We start from the raw sequence: 19,894 nt of genomic DNA, 5'->3' as shown, positions 1-19,894 counted from the left end.
GATCGCGATCTGCGGCGGCAATTCGGTGGGAGGTCCTTTGCTCCGAGGCGGAGTGAGGGACCGTCTGCCGAATTGCCGCCGAATACCTGGACGTGCCGCCCCTCTCCGGAGTGGCCGACCCAAGCACCTGCTTGACAAGCTGGTGCCTGGAGCTGGCCCTGCACTCTGCATCTAAAGATGTTCATTAAGTTTTGTATGCAGTACTCTAGAAACATGAAGAAGTATCGTCCATTTACAAGACCTCAAGTCTGTCTGTGGCTTCCATACTAGTCTCAGTAATTGGCTAAAGTCATATGTTGACCTGACTTCCGAAAAGACTGACAAGACTCTCTACTTCTGCTAGCTAAGTGTCACTCTACCTTAGGTATTTCGCCCTCCTCAGATAAGAGGCTTGAGATTATACTGAACTGGAAATCTGCTAGTTTGCTGCATGGTGCTTCCCTTACACTTTCATCATGCACTACCAGGTGGACATAGATTATGGAGACACCTTAATATCCCATGGGATAGCAAAAGAAGGTGCCGAACAACAAGGTAAAATTACTCACTGGTAATTCAGTTTTTGGAGTCCCTCCTTTTCTTCCATATTTCATGCCTTTTGCTTTATCCATGTGTTATGTGGAGTCTTATTTAGTCTGAGACTTGTCAGCTTTAAATGTGACCTGCACCGTTTTTTTAAAAAATTGGGTTTTTGCCCATTTTTGCCTTTTTTTTTTAATATAATGTATAAAGAATGCCTAAAAGGTTTTTATTTTCCTGTTTGTTTTTTACCTGAGAAATATCGAGACTGTGAAGTCTGCTCTTTCCTGGTTTTGCTGGAGGTCCTCTGCCCGGTCGCAGGATATCTATTGTCATCTCTACCACCCTAACTGAAAGGACAAGGGTGCTGAAACTTTAAAAAAGGCTTTTTCTGTTCAAAATGTTACTTAATAATTGACGTTAAATAAGCGATAAGAAAAGCAAATATACCTAAAGAGCTTTAAATATGGCTGAAAATCTTGTCACTTCTCAAGTTGCTTCATATTTACTCTCTTAGCAAAAGTGATGTCATCATTACATTAATTTTCCAGTCAATCTTCCAACACTGACAGGAATTGAACTTCTTTTGTAAAAAACAAGCAGAAAACAAAACAAAACAAATAAGCAACATCAAAAATTGGAGAATTTTCATACTTCCTTAATACATGACAAAGAAGCAAAAAAGGGTTGTGTGCTTAGTCTCTGCCTCTCACTATTCTGTTGCTCCTGGTTTCCTGATACATGGTGCCATAAATGCTTACACAGGATGAGACAATAGGGGAAAGAGTCCAATAAACAATTTCTGGTGAGTAATTTTCCCTTATAAAGTAGTTGTTTAATTTTATTATTATAAAATTATAAGAGGTTATAGAGCCTTGAAAGACCACAGACTTCCTTTAGGATTTTCAGTAGATGCTGGCATCTGTAGCTTGAGTAGTCCCTTGAAAATATTGATTATAACAGACCCTTTCTAACATTTCTGCCCAAGTAGCACGGGCAAAGTTTATCCTTTAGAAGTCTTGTGGGCTCTTTGAAAATCCCTTTGGGCCACAAACTGCATGGATATACTACTAATAGTGAAAGGCAAATCCTCATTAGTGGATATAGCTGTGTGAGGGCTCATCCGCTGAATTCTAGTCAAATACATGAGTATTCAGCTAACCCCAGTATTCAGTGCATTCTCCCCAGGCAATGTGTCCCAAAATTGTAATGTATCAGAGGAAAGTTGTGGATCCCTCTGCTGAACATTGCATCAACTCATAATTACTTTTTTTACCAACAGATTATATTCCTTTTAAAAATGCATTTAATGGAATACATATCAGGGAAGTGAATGGAGTGACACACAGTATTTGGCTATATCATATAGCTTGTGATATGCAATGGTGAAACAGTGATGTGCCATTCATTCAGAGAAATGCATAGTACTTAATGCTACAACCCCGTCACAGAGTATGCGAGAAGAAAACAGAAGGAGCTGAGAATATAGAGTAGCACTAATTAGGAGTAGAAAGATTCCTATTTCCAAAACAGCTCTACAGTTCTTTTCTTTTTTGGGGGGGGGGGTGAGATTACTCTTGTGCACTAGATCAACCTGTCCCCTGAATAAGCCCAGTTTGTATTCCCTTTAAGTGGCCTTCTGGGGATTACATTTCCCAGAAAGGCACCTGTCTGTTCCATCAAATAGAGCACTAAGAGCTGGAGATATAAATATTTCCTTTTTTACATATATACAGTATTTATAGATGTAGGCCATTTAGCACAGAATTGTCTAACAATCTCCAAGCTAATTGAAAAACTGTTGTGCTTAAATCTGTTTGCAGTGTTTTCCAGACATTTCAGGGTCTTTCAAAATTAAACATGGTGTCTGTTAGTCTTTTCAGGAGGTATGTTTATTCTTGGGTTGCTATTAAATATCTTTTGGCTTTACAGAGAATAATGATCTCCAAAGTAACTGCTCCATGATATATTTAAAGGACAGGGAGGTTTTTATCTGCAAATCAGTATGTTGAGACTTCATGTACCATTTAAGGCAATATTTTAGAATGTTTAACAGGACACAGGTGTTAATATATAGATTTACCTTAGTGACTCCAAAAATGTGCACTGAATATCTACTTCCCTTTGATTAATACAATAACTATGGTTGGTGTGTCCAAAATGTCACTTAACACAAATACTTCTCCAGAGTAATGTTACACTTTTTCCTTCATGTGCCATGTATGATGAAAATGTTCCAAGTTTCTTATGTCAAATACAAAATAAATTTTCCAGATTATCAAAGCACCTTAGCAACATGCATTTGTTATTTGTAAAATTTTGTTAATTAAAAATAGATCAATGATGCGTTTAATGATAACTTGAAAAATGCTATTCTTCACAGAACAGGTTAAAATTGAAACCTAATCAAGTAACCCATCTGTTATTTATAGTTAAATTAATTGGTAAACAGTGAATATTTATTATTTAAAAAGCTTCACTTTAATTGATGAGTTTTCCAAATAAAAGTTGTTGGCAAGCTGCCAATAAAATAGAAAGCATAGTTGCTTGGCACAGTTCCATTTCCTTGATGGACCACTGCTGTAAAGATATTCCTGCTGGAAACATATTTCTCTTTATCAAAATGCTTTTGTTTTCTTATCTTATGGGACATTATAAAACAGCCTGTCAGATATTTTACCAAGACTACTTCTCTATGTCAAAATATTTGCATTTAATCACTTCTAAGATTTACTAAAAGAAAAAGTCCAGCTTAATTTAAACGAAGGCCCTAATGATCATTTAAAGGTTATTGACATCAATAGGAGCCTTTCCACTGACTTCAATGGGCTTTGGATCAGGCCCTATGTAAGGAAATTCTTTTCTGTGTTTTGTAGCAAAACCCTTATTTACCATTAAGTCTCCTTTCATAGTGTATGGTTTCAGAGTAGCAGCCGTGTTAGTCTGTATCCGCAAAAAGAACAGGAGTACTTGTGGCACCTTAGAGACTAACAAATTTATTAGAGCATAAGCTTTCGTGGGCTACAACCCACTTCTTCGGATGCATATTGAGTGAAACATATATCGAGGAGATATATATACACACATACAGAGAGCATGAACAGGTGGGAGTTGTCTTACCAACTCTGAGAGGCCATTGGCCATTGGTATGGTACCAATGCAAATGAGGAATTCACAAAATGTCAAATCCAAGGAAGTCTCATGCCTTCCTCACAATAGCATGCTTTGTTGCCCATTCTTTCTTTAAAAAGTTATAACATATTCATTTTAAAAAGTTATCATCATCACATTAAGCCAATATAAAATATTAGTCTAACTTACTCAGGAAACCTCGGCAGTTCATAACTAATATCGAACGTCTGTTCTTAAACCATCACCTCCAACTGGATATTTCAAAGATATTCAAACTATGTGCTTTTATCTGCAATATGTATTGTGATATCTAAAATAAAGAGGGTAGGATAAACTTGATGTTTAATCTTTCACAATTAATGTATATAAATAATTCTCTGATCATAATTTCAGGAAAACCCTTACTGCATATTTTTTCTGGGAAAATTAGTATTAGACAGTTTTAGTTGAAAAATGAGAGAAAAATTGTGCCAGGACTTTAAATGGCTTGATTTCAAATTCTAAATGATAACCCGTTAAATATTTTTAAAACACCTTCTAAATTACAGAAGTAATAGGTCAACAAGTGTAGATTTATCTCATATTAACTCACAATTTGCTGACACATTTTAACAGAATATAAGAAAGAATTTACATTAAGCTACACTATTGCATATATTGTATATTAGGTAAGAACGCTGTATGCTTATCTGTAAAAAAAATCCAAAATTCTGATAACTACAAATGTCCTTAATATCCACAAATTTTTTTAATCTCTAAAATGACTGGTTTTCTGAACTATCCTGCAATATTAGCTCAGCACTGCATGTGTCTAGTCTAATTTTTTTTTCCTGAGAAATGCTACTGGTTGGGTTGGCGTAGAGACAGAAGGCTGTAAATTCCTATCCTCCATCAGTACTGTTGACCTCAGAGCAAACCTCACAACTGGCTACAGGCATCCAACATCCATCATTGCTCCTGAAACCTAATCTTTCAGGGAAGGACAGCTGCACTGGGCAGTAGTTAAGCAGCTTTCTAAGACACACTATCATCCTAAAAAACAACAACAACATACAACCAACATTCCTACTCTACTTTCTGGTCAGTGTTTTAGCCTTTCATCATACTGCATATTTTTCACCAATTTCATGTTTTTCACTTACACATGTTTAACTAAAATTCTAACCTGCTGATATTTTTTTTATAATCAAAACTGTACTTGTTTGCATATTCAAATGTAGGGACCTGACGTCTAGTTCCCATTAAAGTCATCAGGCGTTTCCTATTGACTTCATTTGGAGTAGTATCAGTTGCAACTCCTGACATGCTTAAAACAAGATTTAGATAAAAAACAGTACATAATGTATATACCTGACACATAAATGACACATTTGTTGTTCAAAGGGTTGAAAATTTAAAAAGGGGAATTCTGGTCCTACCTTTACAAATTGCCTTTCTGTGAAGGAGACCCCTCTAGTCTGGAAGTAAGTTCCAGAAGATGGGAAGTAGTGTGGAGGGGGTCTCCTTCCTTTAAAAAATAAATAAATGGTCAAATATTTCCAAAAAACAATTAACCCAGGAGTAATTATACAGGTGTACACAAAAACTGATTTTACATGTACATGCTGAAACACCAGACACACATTTCTGTGCTGAAAATCCTTTATCCTTGAGCATAAGGCAGATGAAGAAAGGCCAACTGTGTAAAATGTCCTAAATATTTTCCGTGAACTTTTCTAACATTACTGCTGTCTGAATTTTCCACTAATAAAATAAAGTAAAATCATCCTTTCTTAACTTTAAGAAAATGTGCAAAGCTTTTAGCAGAACATCAGAACAGAAAGGTTAATTCTTCATTCTGAATGTCTCGGGCCCTGTAGCCATAAAAAACAATAATAAAGAAATAGCATTCTCTTAATTCCATATCTACAAATCTCGTTTTCCTTAGTAAAGCTGCATTAAAGAATACAGCCTAGGGATAGTTAAAAATACAATTAAGAATTTTTTAATTCAATCAACGTTATAAAAAGCAGGCAGAGTTTTATTGAGTTCAAACTCAGCAAACGATTGTATTCTAAAGGTCACAAAGCCTCTGACATTGTTATCAGAATATGTCTGTGTATTTCCAGTCAGTGAGTCTAAACAATTAACAGAAAGCCAAACGTCAGACTGAGGCAGGTTGCAATAGTAAAAAAGTTGGGCCACTGAAATCAAAGTAGGATAGCAGTCAATTTGCAGGAGGATTGTATAGCTTTCTGCAAATGTGGGACTAGATCCACATTTGTCTCATTCAGATCCCTTCAGCTTGGCACTTGACTCAGTAGCTATTCTGAGAAGTTAGCGGATTCTGCCATCTAAAAAGTCAAATTTTACATGTGTCACTTACTGAACTCTGACTTCTAGAAACATCATTTCCAGAACATTAAAGGCTATAAACCAAAGATCATCGCATTTGCTTTCTCTGTTTCATACAGTATGTTTAATATATTGTGGATGGAGAAAATATATACCAAGTGACTATAATAGTATGTAATTAGTTTTGCTATTATTAAACAGAGCATTTTAATTATCTGGAAAACAATGAAATAATTTTCAATACCAATGGATATACATTGAAAGAACTATTGAAGATATGAAGTAGCCTAGCTATACTTGGAACCAAGAGGAAACGTAGCACAGAGCGTGATAGTAAATTGGGACATGTCTTCTAGTGCCATGAATCAAAGAGAAAAACAGTTTTAGTGTGAGAATGTAAAATCCCATCATTTTTAATGAACTGATACGAGGAGAAATGTACTGTATGTTCAGTATGCTGTTAAATTTTGAAAGTATATACTACACACAGCATTGCTAGTGAGGATCTCAGAGAGACACAGATATAAGCATGAAGTTTAAATTTGTGACATCTCTCCTATTGTAGCAATTGCTGCAATATCCATCACAATGTAGTTTCCCCCCTATTATTATGCTACAGTTGAATAATGTTAGTTTCTGAGGAATACGTCACAGCTGGTAAGCATGAGATACTTAAACGTGCAAAGCCTTTTGATCCAAGGAAAGTAAATATATTTAAAAGCACATATTATGGCTAAAACTGAGCTGGCAAAAAGAACAAATTACGTGTATGAATTGTCATCTTAATTGAAGAATTAAAACAGCCTGAAAAAAACTAAAATCACTATTATTAAGCAAGGTTTTTAGGATTGGAACAATTCTTTGATCACTATATTTGAAAAATTACTAAAAATGATGTTCTTTTGTAATCAATTTTTTCGTGTATTTTAGCTAGCAAACCCATATGTGAAGATTTCCACATGATGTTTAAATAAGTATCATCACTCACCAGTTAAAACCAACTGAGATTATCAGAGAGATGTTATGGGAAAATAGATCCCAAACTAAACCTGTGCAGTGGCAGACACACAGCTCTATGAATGCACAGCAGTTCAAACAACAAGTGAAGCTTGTTGGAAAGGAATTTACAGGCCAAGCACTCTCAAGCAATCTTTTTCTACATCATCAGATTTCCTCAGTAGATGTGTTGTACAGGAGCTCTCAGTGTAGTGGATCACAGAGAGAAAACACTCTTCCCCTTTGCTCCTACCTGGTAAATCATTGATAATATATGAAGGAATATTTTTAAACACTGATTCTGCTCCAGGCTGCCAGTTGCCATTGTGCATTCATAAGTAGCTTCCTTTTAAGCCTTTTCCAAACAAATCAAGGGCTAGAAGTATTAAACAAATAAACAATCCATAGCAAATATGAAATTTAGAGTTTTAATGAAATATATGGACCATAGTATGCCATCAGTTTTTCAACAGATTCACAATGAGGGATTTTGCTTAAAAAGTGATGCCATGATATGGCCCTTTGGTATTTAACTGACTTAAAAAAAATTCAATATCTATACTTTTTTCTCCATTAAAAAAAAAACAGTACAGATCTTAGCTTGCAGTAATACAGGAGTGAAACATGTTGGCTCAAGCACTTATACTGACTGTTTACATGTAATTAGTCCTTGTTGTATTTTGAATATAAATATATCCAAAGTATGTCGTGTGCATTTCAGAAGAGAGAGACTTGGTTTATCAAAATACTATCTGAAATTCCTACCCTTGAAAAGATATATCTGATTTAAGCAGACTTATTCAGGTGGGCTTCATTACACTATTATTTATTTACATATATAGGATGCCATTTTTAGCCCTTTCTGAAAATGGAAAGTTAATAAATATTTGTAATAATTAAATTTTTGGAACCGAGCAGAAAGCCTATTGTGGCAAATGACCACCCACACCACTTGATGTGACATAACTCAGCTGTTTTTAAAGTAAGATAGCCCATTAAAAACTAAACACGGTGTACTGAAGTTGCACTTTCATTATGTGACCTTACAGTATCCTGATTTATCTCCAGAATCCTTTTAAAAATAGAATTGCCCAATAGCTTGATAAATCAAGTTCATTTTGAAGGAAATTCAATATGCGAATGTTTCAGCTGTGCTCTTTTACAAATGGTCTGCCTTGTCAGTTTGAAAAACTGAAAATCAACAAAGGAACAGTGTAAGTATACTTGACCTTATTCCCTAATGTCTATCAAGAATTCCATGGTTGGTCGATTTTAAATTTGTGAAACTGACACTCAAAAATGTATAGAGCATCTTCAGTCCAGATCCCATAACTGCTGACTATACTCCAGCCACAGCCTTGGAATCTCCGCACTTGCCAACTTACACAGCACTTACAAAGCTAGTTTAAATACTCCATCAATCTATGTCCATTCCTTCCTTAGAGTAATCCTATTTAGATTATCTTTTAACCCTATGCTTGCATTATGGGAAAAGTGCCATTATTAATCTAATAAAGGAAACATACATTTTAAGATGAGACAAAGAAATGTAGCCTATCACCTCTGATAGCGTCCTTCCTCAACCACAGTGGCAGGGGAGTCAACAATCCTGAATATAATTATGGGGGGAGGGGGAGGACAACATACATTTAACTCCCAAACAACATTAGTCTAATTTATTGGCAATGAATCATAGAAAAGTGTCATTTTGATGTTGGCTATCTGTGTTAAAAATGTCCTTCTGGTGCATATGCTATGCACTGGTATTTGCTGTACACGAGCAGTTTATACAGGCCCCTAGTGGTTTAGCACACACAGCACCAGATGAAGGGGGATTCCTACTCTTTAGCTTGGCTAGTTTTAGTCTCTGTATTATTCCGGTTTAGAAATGAAGGGTGACCTTAAAATTAAAGCTGCATTACTGATTAAATTTAAAATACTAAACAATTCATTTCTAAATACAACCCCAGAGCTGTTTTCACAAACCTCCTCAGAAAATTAAATGCTGTATGTTTTACTATTTCCCATTCAGTGCACTGGCACAACTAATATTTGAGTTACATAACAGCCACAACAGAATGTTTAATTTATACCACTTTTTATTATTCATTAAAAAGTAATATGACTGCTAATACTAAAAGCAGATTTTAAAACACAGACCCTGACATCTAGAAGCTCAGAGATGCAGTTTCCCTTTTGAAACGCCATTCCTGACAGCTTGGCATAGCACACATAAACCACAATGAATTTCTCAGTGCCTTCTTAGAGTAGAAGTCTACTACTTAGCCAAAGCTCTCAGTACTTAAAGTGGATATACACAAGCTATACATCATTTCAGCATTGAGAGAAACCTAAATATATTCCACCGTACCACCACAAGTGACAACTAAAATTGGAAAGCTACTCCTGTAAAAAGTATCCAATTAAATCCCTCTCCATGTCTGTGTAAAAGCTACACCACCTAGTTCTTTGAAAATCCCAGGCCGACACATTATAGCTTTTAGCTATTTTAACTGGACAAAATTTGACAGCTGAATTTATGAAACTGACCAGTTTGTCAATTTCACACTTCAAAAAATACAATAATAGCTGATCTCATGAGAGTGAATTTAAGGAAACTGTCACAAAATTGCTAGCTATGTGAGATGCAAGTACATACAATTATTTTGGGGGACAAGGGGGAATTTTATTTTGTTCAGAGCTGCTCTGTTCAATAACAATGAACAATAAAGCTTTGTTCTTTCCCAACCCACTAAAAACTATGTAATACAATATATTCTAAACCACATTTCCATAAAGAATAGAAAGTAGTAAATATTATAAACCTTTTATCAGACACCAAAGAACACAAAATATCTTAGAGCTGTGTTTCTTCATCTCTGCATCAAGATTCAAAGTAAAAGTCTTGATGTTACAGAAGTTGCCTGTGTTTGTGCAGAAGGTAGGGAGAAGGCAATTGGCAAAAGGGTCACAAGATAGAATTCACATAGAAAGTTGAGACTAAGTTTAAATACTCAGGAGAATAGAAACATAAAATAAACATATCCACCCCCTGTAATTAGGAAATTCCAAAGCAAATCAGTATCTAAGGTCTCACATGAAATGTCGCACAGTCTCCAGTGGATATTGAATGAACAGAAAAACATAAAACCTTTGCTGCTCTGTGGCAAGGTGAACAAAATGGTCCTCTTTATATATGTAAAAGCTTCAATTTTAAATTGTGTGTATGTATGGGGTAAAGGTGAGAAGAAATAGAAAGGTGTGTATGTGGTGGTACGGTGTACAAAGGCCAGGCAGGAGAATGTATACTCATCAGACAACAGTCTCAAATAACAACGAGAAACAGAAATGTGCTTATTGAGAGGTGTCTGGAAAAGGAAAAGTGATGATGGCTTGGGAGGGGGTGACAGTTTTAAGGAAAAAATATCCCCGCCCCAAAATGTAGCACTTAGAACTGAATAAAGAAAACAGATCTTGTATTTATAAGTCAAAGTAGGCTACATTAAAAGTGGGGAAAGTCCCTGCTTACAAAAAAATATGAATTTTAAGAGGGAGCTGGTAAAATAAGTTTTCTGCACAAATGTGAGAGTTCCATTATAACCCTACAGAAAGCTGCACTGTTTCGGTTTCTTTACAGTGGTTTCAAAAAAGGACCTTTTTAAAACAAAACAAAAAAACTTCTTATCATCATGCACAATCATATGCAATTGGTATAGGGGAAAAGAGAGAACTGATCTGATTCCAGTGTGTAAAAGGTCTCCAAACAATTCCTCCCACACCGTGAATGGCAGCCACTTTCCCTTTGATTGCTGCTAGTTCCCCTTCTCCCCACTAGTTCAAATAAAAAAATGCTATCATTAATACCAACTCACCCCTCTTTACAATACACGAAACATGAATTCCCCCCCCCCCCCCCCACTTACAGTAGGAATTCAGAGGAAACCTCTCCTCTGGTCACTAGTCCACCCCCCCCCCCCCCCCCAACTCTCTTCATGTCCTTTCTCAGCCGTGGTTCGAGATGAAAACCCAGAAGAAAGCAGAGGCGAGGGGTCTGGCTAGGGGCAGCCTGTTTAACGCCAAGGGGGGAGTGCTGAGTGTGGTGCACATGTGTGCAATGCTCCCCACACACGCACAGATGGAGCGGCAGAGGGGGAAGCCATGGGGCAGCGGCGGGGGAATTACCTGGTCATGCTGGCTCCCCCAGTCCCAGCAGCAGCCACCGCCGCCGCCTGCCCGCCCGCCGCCACCGGCGCTTCCCTCCGCCGCCGCCACCTCCTCTCGCTGGGCTCCGGGGCGGCCAATTTAATCCAAGCCAAGCAGCAGGAGCCCGCGGGTCGTTGCTGTCTGGCGCTGGTGCGTGGCTCTCACAGTCCAACGCCGGCAAGTGGGGGAGAGTCGGCGGGAGTCCGGAGATCCAGCAGCCAGGGGCAGCCCGCTCCCCCAGCCGCTCTCTTCCCGGCTCCGTCCTCCGCCTGCTTCTGCCGGCTGCGGCTGCCGCTGCTCCCGGGCGCTCGCTCTGGTCCCAAGCTTCTGCTCCGCTTCCTCCGCCTCCTCCTCTCTTCCCCCCGCTTCGCCTTGTAGCAGAGTCTGTGGCTACAAATAGCTGGATCGCCCACCCGCCTCCCCCCCTCTGCTCGCCCCACCGCTCCAAACAAAAGTGCAGTGCACACAGACGGGAGGCAAAAGGCGATTCCCTTTCTCGGGGCTGGGGGGCAAAGACAGGGGGAAACAGCCACTAGCAGGAACAGTGCCCCTGCTCGGACTCCCCTGGGAGTAAGGGGGGGGGTGAGGAGGAGTAAAGTGGTGGAAGTGCCTCCCTCTCGCTTTGTTTTGCTGGGGGTTTTTTATTATTATTTTTAAATCCTCTCAGGCTGCGTGGATCACAGGATCCGTATGGCCCCAAGTGCTGGGGAGAGCTTGTTGCAGAGCGGTGCGGGAGCGGAGAAGGTATTGAGCGAGGGAGAAGCACTGAGCCAGCAGTGTCTCCCTGGACCACTGACTGACTGAGGACATAGGAAACAAGAGAGAGAGACACACGGGGGGCGGGGGGTGAGATGGGGGGAAGGAGGAGGGGGAAGACGGTGACGTCACTCCCAGGGATCCAGCTAGCTGTACCAGTCCAGCCGAGGGAAGATCTTGTCTTGTGTGTACACACACACACGTTTCCAGCACTGTGTAAAGGGTGTGCGTGTCAGAGGGATGCACACACTGAAACACAGAACCCTGAGATGATGGGCATCTGAAATACGCCCCCCTCTGTCTCCTTCCCCCCTTCACATTCTCTCTCTCTCTCTCTCACACACACACCACTAAATAGACTACCTCCCTGTGTGTGTGTGATAACTGTCCCTCTCCAAAAACTTTCTAAATCCAGTCTATTTCAGTGGAATTTAAAGGGTTAACTTTTGTTCAAATTCACACCCCTGTACAATCCAATGAAATCAATGGAGTTGCAAGTACTACAACTCAGGCAGAATTTGTCCCTGAAGGCATATTATCATCTTTATCAAACATTTGTATATACTTCCATAGGTTTACATGGCACTTTTATTTTCTCTGTAAAGACACAGGGCCAAAGTCCACGTTCATTTACAGTGCATGCTACTTCAGTGAAATCAGGGGAGTTGAATGTAAGTCACTGTAAAGTTTGGCTTAAAGTTTTTTCTTCCTGGAGGCCTCAGTCATTTGGAGAGGAAGTTCTTCCTTACCTCACAGGGGCATTGTGAGGATAAATATATTAAAGACTGGGAGGCACTCACATACTATGGTGATGGGAGCCATGTAATTGCCTCAGATAGATAGGTCCTGCAAACATTTATGCTCATGAGTTCTCCCATTGAGTTATTATACTGAGATTGTGTTATTATATTTAGTTTTGTTTTATATTATTTGATTTTACTTTGGAAATGTAGTGCTGCCCAGCTTTAAGGCTACTTTGTTCCTCCCCAACTCCTGTCCTCTTGTTGACATACTTCCAATTGTGCCATGCAAAATGATCCCAAGATCAGTTTTATACTTAAAGGAGCACTGCATCTTCCAAAATGCAAAAGATTTTAATAATTGCACTATGAGTATGGAAAGGCATCAATATATGGAATGTGGCATGCCTGACCATTTTTCATCCTGTTGAATGAATTTGAGACTATTTTTGTTGAACAATAAAAAGTTGAGTGGATTTTTATATATATATATATATATATACACACACACACACACATATATATATATAGTTACGGAATGCAAACAAAAATTAAAACCCCATCACAACCCAGCCCCCATTGACCCCAAGACTCTATGCTTGCTTTGAAATAACTAAATAGATTAGGGTGATCAGATAGCAAGTATGAAAAATTGGGACAGAGTGTGGGGGGTAATAGACGCCTACATAAGAAAAAGCCTCAAATATCAGGACTGTCCCTATAAAATCAGGACATCTGGTCACCCTAAAATAGATATGCCAGGTTTTAATATAATGATCCAGTGTCCTGACAGTTTTCACCATTTGCCTCAGTACTCTTCATGCTAAGATCCTAGAATGACACAGAAGAATTGGTCAGTAATCCCACATCCCCTACAAATTCTGACACCACCACCACAATTTAGATCTGAGTTTTGAGACTATATTTAACTTTTTCCACACAATTTGCAGTTATAATCATCTTGATACAGCTCCTCCCTCTGTTCTTCTTGTCAGCACTGTGGTATGAATAAGAAATAAATCTGCTTCCTTCTATATAAACCACTAAAGCCAGGCCTACCTAGTGAATTTAATTTCTCAGATTTCTGATTTATGCAATAATGCTGGATGTATATGTAAAGAGCAGAGGGAGAAATGATGCTGAGTGCAGTGAAACAGTATGAAAAACTCTGTGTCTACTGTTGCCCAAGGATGAATCAGCACCTGCTTTGTTATCATCAGCAACAATAATGATTGCAGAAATATACATACATATATGTGTGTGTATATATTTCTGCTGTAATGTTAAACCTGTTGTTTCTATTTCATTGATATATTATTGCTCCCAAAAGTTTTAGCTTTCAGGATGCATAACTCAAAATATCACAAGTTAACACAATGTGGGAATAATATTCTTTTACAAAATATATTAAGAAGTTCAAGTACAATGTTCTACTAGTTTTTGTTTGTGCAGTTTATTGCCAAGATTGTGATAATACATAACTGTAATGCTAGCATAATACTGAATTGGAAGAACATTTCAAAAATATATTAACTTTGAAATATTTCTTATAAAAATATGGAACAAACTGAAAGTGCTGTACTACCAGGTACAAAGATACTGAATTAAGTTAAGTACTCAGGATATGAATCTATACACAAACTTTTTAGTGTGGGGCATATCTCTTGCTTCTGTTTGGATCGTTAAAAATATCTATACACATATATAAACACACATACGCTTCTTCCATTGTTAAAAAATAAGGGTTTAAATTCTGCTCACCTAAACCACACAAGTAGTCCCATTGCCTTCACTGACATCTCACATGAGTAAGGGGGGAGAGATAGAGAGCTTTCCTCTTGGCTGCCACGATTTAGGGCCTGATTCTACATTTTTTACTCAGGACAAAACTCCCACTGACTTCTGCTAGAGTTTTGCCTGAGTAAGACATGCAGGACAAGTCCTTAATGTTTTCATGTTGCAGTCTCATGCAGTTCAAACATTAAATAGTACTGTATTATATTAGAGATTAATACTACACACTGTTATTTTCCCCTTGGCTCTTGTGTCTGAGACTGTGGCATGCAATGGTGACAAATAGGCATCCCCACTAAACTCTTTAGGACAGTGGGATGTTCCGTTAACAGTTGGAACCATCTCAATCAAAGTGGAACACTGGGTCACTTCAGGAGAAGAGCAAAGGGGGGCACAAAGGATACTCTGTAATTACCTTCCCCATTTTTTGTTGCAGGCATTATGATAGCCGTATATTACAATTATTTATAATTACTATACGACAAGCTGTCAGGTGAAATCTAACAGGTGATTTGTCACAAAGCTCCATTAATGTATACATTAGGCATTGGATTACCAAATGATTAGGGAACGTATTTCTGAGTTGCTGCACCGATACTTGAAAAATTCTCATTTATAAGCCACAAGTCTTTGTGATCTCCCAGTGAATATTAAAGATAATAAAATACTACTAAACAAGTAAATACATGAGTTGTCAGTAAACAAAAAAATACATTCAACACACACACCTTGGATATGCATATCTTTTAAGTGCTAATTGGGTATCTCAGCAGACTTAGTGGGTTTATCAAACTTCCATGAGTCCTATACATCTTTCAACTGATAAATCTTTGGTAGTTAAAGACAGAGGTATCTAGAGAAGAATATGATTCCAAGTACAGTTTTTTTTATTATCATTATTTTTGCCTGGTTCACTATTTTTATTTTAGCTCTTTCTGCTAAAGAAATAAAAAAAATTGAAAAGAGTAAGAAGTCTACAGGAAACTAGTAATTAATCACACGATACATGAAAATCTACAGGGACTTGAGGCTGATGAAGCAAGATCAGTTTTATTAGACTGCACTAGAATATGTGCCACAATCTGGAAATAAACAAGAGTATATGCAATGAAAGCTGTAAATAAGATTTTTGGACAGCAGAGATAGCTTTGTCTTCTACTACTGGAGAATGTCAGAAGTAATGAAAACTCTGCTGAACAATTTTAAAAAATAATATATTTGGAGTGGAAAATGCAATTGGGGGCGGGGTTCTAGTTCTATTTAGATTTTTTTTTGCAGCAGGTCAATGGTGAGTTTGGCTTTAAATTCAGAAAAGGTGCTACCACATACAAAAGATGATTTCACCTCTTGAGGTAGGAATGTAAATCCTGTGCTTGTAGGAGAGATTGCACCCCCAAATTACAATGACAGATGACAACAGAAGAGAGTATGGGCAGAACATCATAAATCATTTCTGAGTTCAACTAAAGTGAAGATATGCTTCCCAAAAAGAAAAAGGGGCATACCTCCAACTTCTTTTTTTTTTTAAACTACAAGCTGGTTTCCTTTTTTCCAGTCATCAAAATAAGTATGGCATACCAACATATTTATTATTATCATCTATTGTCTGTAGTATATTAGTGCCTTGGAACCCAACGAAAGGACCAAGGTCCCACTGTGCAAGGTACTATCCATGCATAGAACAAAGACAGTCCCAGCCCCAAAGAATTCACAGTCTCATACCACTACCCCATTCAAGCTCTGAAAATCAACAACTGAATTAATGTACTTTAAAATTTAGAAAACAGAAAAAGAAATGGGTGAGTATATATAAATATAAGACTACATCATTACTAGGACTTTACTGTCCTTTGTCTGAGTTCAGATGTCTAAATCTTATAGAACTAGACAAGATAGTTTATTTTTATATAGTTTCTTTTATATAAAGTCTCATAAAGCACTTTACAGAAAGTCTAATCATACCATGAACTAAACTCATGGTGAGTTTAAAGATAGGGTAGTTATTCCAAGACTCAGTATTTTGTGAGCAGGGGTAATGGGGGAAGAGAGAATTCCAGACAACTGGTCCAATACAAGAGAAAGCCATTCTCCACTGCAGAGATCCAAATGGAGAGGATAACAGAGAAATTAAGCCTGGAGGAACACTGAGTGGGAGAAGGAATAAATATATGTGTATAGTTAAAGATAGGGTTATGCAAATTAACCAGAAATTGACCCAGATCATAACCCCAATTCTGAACATTCTCCCTGACAAACTTTGAGGAAATTCACACTGGACTTTATCACTGCAATGAGCTGAACCAAAACCCAGGATGTTAATATACCCAAACATAGGGCTGGTCTACACTGCCGCGCTAGTTCGGCGGCTGGGGATCGAAGTTCCCAGTTCGATTTATCGCGTCTGGTCTGGATGCGATAAATCGATCCCGGAAGTGATCCCCGTCGACTGCGGTACTCCAGCTCAACGAGAGGAGTACCGCGGAGTCGACGGGGAGCCTGCCTGCCGCGTGTGGACCGCGTCTGAACCGCGGTAAGTTCGAAGTAAGGTATGTCGAATTCAGCTACGTTATTCACGTAGCTGAATTTGCGTACCTTACTTCGACTTGGGGGGTAAGTGTAGACCAAGCCTTAGGGAAAAGTTCAAATACAGCACTTGATCTGAACTTTTACAGCTTGTTCCCAGCTCAAAAGTTGCTATAATGAAAAAAGGGAAAACAAAATCTAGGAAACTAAATTTAAAGCAGGAAATAAATTACACAGTATCAGATAAGATGCAGAGTCAACCTTAGCTTTGATTCTTGACCTTTTGAGTGAGACTGTCTCAGGTTGCACACTTATTTTCCAGTTTAGTTTCACTGTGCATGTTACAAAAGGTGGGAAAGTGGGATGGCTTGTTAAAATCCAAGAGATGTTTTTACATAGATTGTCCTTTCTGTGGTTCCTCCCAGTGTGCCCTTTCAGGCTGACTGCTGAAGCCTCGCCCCTCAGGGTCATCGATAAACGATCTGTGCATGGAGAGGCTACACACGGAATATATCCCAGGCATCTGCAGTTTTGTAGATTATTACCTATCATTAGAAAGTAGTCTTTTTTCTCTTTTCATAGTATAGCAAACCAGTGCATGGAATGGACATAAAGATCAATTTATTAGGCACATCCAGAACAGCCACAATGCCGCCACAGAGAAAATCTGGGATTATTTCCATATCTCAATCACTTCTTTCTTGAGCCTGGGAGTGCTGTGGAAGCAGCCTGCATGGTCTCTTGGAAGAAGGGATACTTCTCCATTCCTCTCCAGTGACCCTCCCACAGATACAGAGACAAACCAGAAGGAGTAATGCCTACATATCTGCCCATGAGGTGTGCTGTGATATGGAACCCTTGAGGGTGGAGTGGGAGGGAGCAAAGGAAGGGATATAGGAGGGATATAGGATTTCTCCCTAATCCCTAAGGACATAGATCAGTTTTTAAGCCAATAACACCACAGACAAATGTTAAACGTTTGCAATACCTTAAAGATTTTTCTTCAAAGGCGCAGGTGGTTTTGTTTGCTTACATGAAGAACATGAGATTGACAATAGGTTATGGAGTCTCTCACTCCCTTCTCACTGTTTTTAATCCCTCTCAAAATGGTTTATGTTTGGAGATTGTTGTTATCTCGGTGGGGATAAATTAGCAATCACATTCCAATTCCTAGTGGACAAGTGTCCATATTGCAAAAATGGCCATCACAATTGGCACTCATGTTGGCAGTCTCAGTAAAGGGCCAATGGCTGAACAGAAGACTGAATTACTCTCAGATTCCTAGAGGTGGCCCCTTCCGCACATGACAAACAAAATGGTGGGCCAAACCAGAGAAAATGAACAACTAATTACTTTGGTTTATAGTGCTGTTAATCCAGCACCTTTCACTTTAATCTAAGTCTTGGGACCAATCTTATTCAATATTTTTATTAATGAACTTGGCACAAAAAATAGGTGTGTGCTAATGAAATTTGCTGATGTTACAAAGTTGGGAGGCATTATCAATACAGAGGAGGACCAGAAAAGTACACAGGAAGATCTGAATGACCTTGAAGACTGGAGTGACAGAAATAGGCTGAAATTCAATGGTACAAAGTTCAAGGTCATGCACCTAGGGTCTAATACTAAGAATTTCTGCTACAAGCTGGGGGCTCCTCAGCTGGAACTGACAGAGGAGGAAAGAGACCCTTGGTGTGTGGGTCAATCACAGGAGGACTATGAGCCACCAATGTGATGGGGCTGTGAAAAAGGCAAATATGATCCTAGGATGTATTAGGCAAGGCATTCCAATACAGATAGAGAAGTATTAATGTAGGACCTCATCTGGAATAGTGTGTACAATTCTGGTCACCCATGTTCAAGGAAGATGAATTTAAACTGGTATAGGTGCAGAGGAGAGCTACTAGGATGATCTTGGAAATGAAGGGCCTATCTTAAGAGAGGAGAGTGGAAGACCTCGGCTTGTTTATTCTAGCAAGGAAGGCTGAGATGGGAGATAATTGTTCTCTATAAATATATTAAGGGGGCAAATACCAAGGAGGGAGAAGAGCTATGTAGCTAAAGCAGAGGTTCTCAAACAGTGGCCCACAAGCTCCATTCAGGTGGTCCGCAGATAGTTCCCTCTAAAGTGCACGCCTGGGCAGCCACACACAAGAAAATGAAGGGCCACCCACCTAATTAGTGGAGCCGTGCTGGCGTGGCTCCACTAATTAGGTGCCTGGACCCTGGAGAAGACGCAAATGTAAGGTGAGGTGATGGCCTTGGGGAGAATTGGGACGTGCTCCAGGGCTGTGGTGGCTGGGGAGAGATGGGCCTCCTTCCCAGCCTCAGCTCTGTAGCTGCTGTGGCGGGGGAGAGAGGGAGAGACCCCCCTCCTTGGGCCACGGCAGGGGAAAGAGGGTACATCCATTGAATTAGAAAGGTAAGACTACTGATATTAAAAACATTAATTATTATTATTTTATATAGCACTTTTATCCAAAGAGCTTTACAATACTTAGTTAATGGTACAAACATCATTTGGAAAGATCATGAAGTGGTCCACCCAGACCCTCAGCAATTTTCAAGTGGTCCGAGAAAAAGAAAGTTTGAGAACCACTGAGCTAAAGGACAATGATAGCACAAGCACAAATGGAAATAAACTGGCCATGAAAAAGCAGATTTTTGAGAACAGAAGGAACTTTCTACACCATCATCTAGATTGGCCTCCTTCATACCACAGGCAATTGAATTTCAATATAGGCTAAACATGATCACCTGTATGTGTTACTGCACTGTTTTTATAACTTTCCTAGCATATTAACCTAAAACATGTTTTAATACCCATGTTATTCACTGATTTACTGTCCATTCAAGTCCATTGCATATTCTCTTTGTTACTCGTGTGGTATGTAAAC

General features: G+C 38.8%; 1 long non-coding RNA gene across 1 annotated transcript in view; it reads right to left on the bottom strand.

The window, feature by feature from the left end:
- LOC113405366 overlaps positions 1 to 11,446 on the bottom strand; it is a 208,514-nt gene extending 197,068 nt beyond the window's left edge. Inside the window, exon 1 of the long non-coding RNA XR_003369481.2 lies at positions 11,164 to 11,446. This is a non-coding gene — a long non-coding RNA (uncharacterized LOC113405366). The remainder of the gene's footprint in view (positions 1 to 11,163) is intronic.
- Between the last annotated feature and the right edge of the window lie 8,448 nt (positions 11,447 to 19,894).

The sequence above is a fragment of the Terrapene carolina genome, unplaced genomic scaffold (genome assembly GCF_002925995.2).
Source record: "Terrapene carolina triunguis isolate 2854851 unplaced genomic scaffold, T_m_triunguis-2.0 Scaffold35098, whole genome shotgun sequence".
Classification (NCBI taxonomy): domain Eukaryota; kingdom Metazoa; phylum Chordata; order Testudines; family Emydidae; genus Terrapene; species Terrapene triunguis.
The sequence above is the reverse complement of the archived record's forward strand: the minus strand, read 5'-3'. Positions and strand labels throughout refer to the sequence as shown.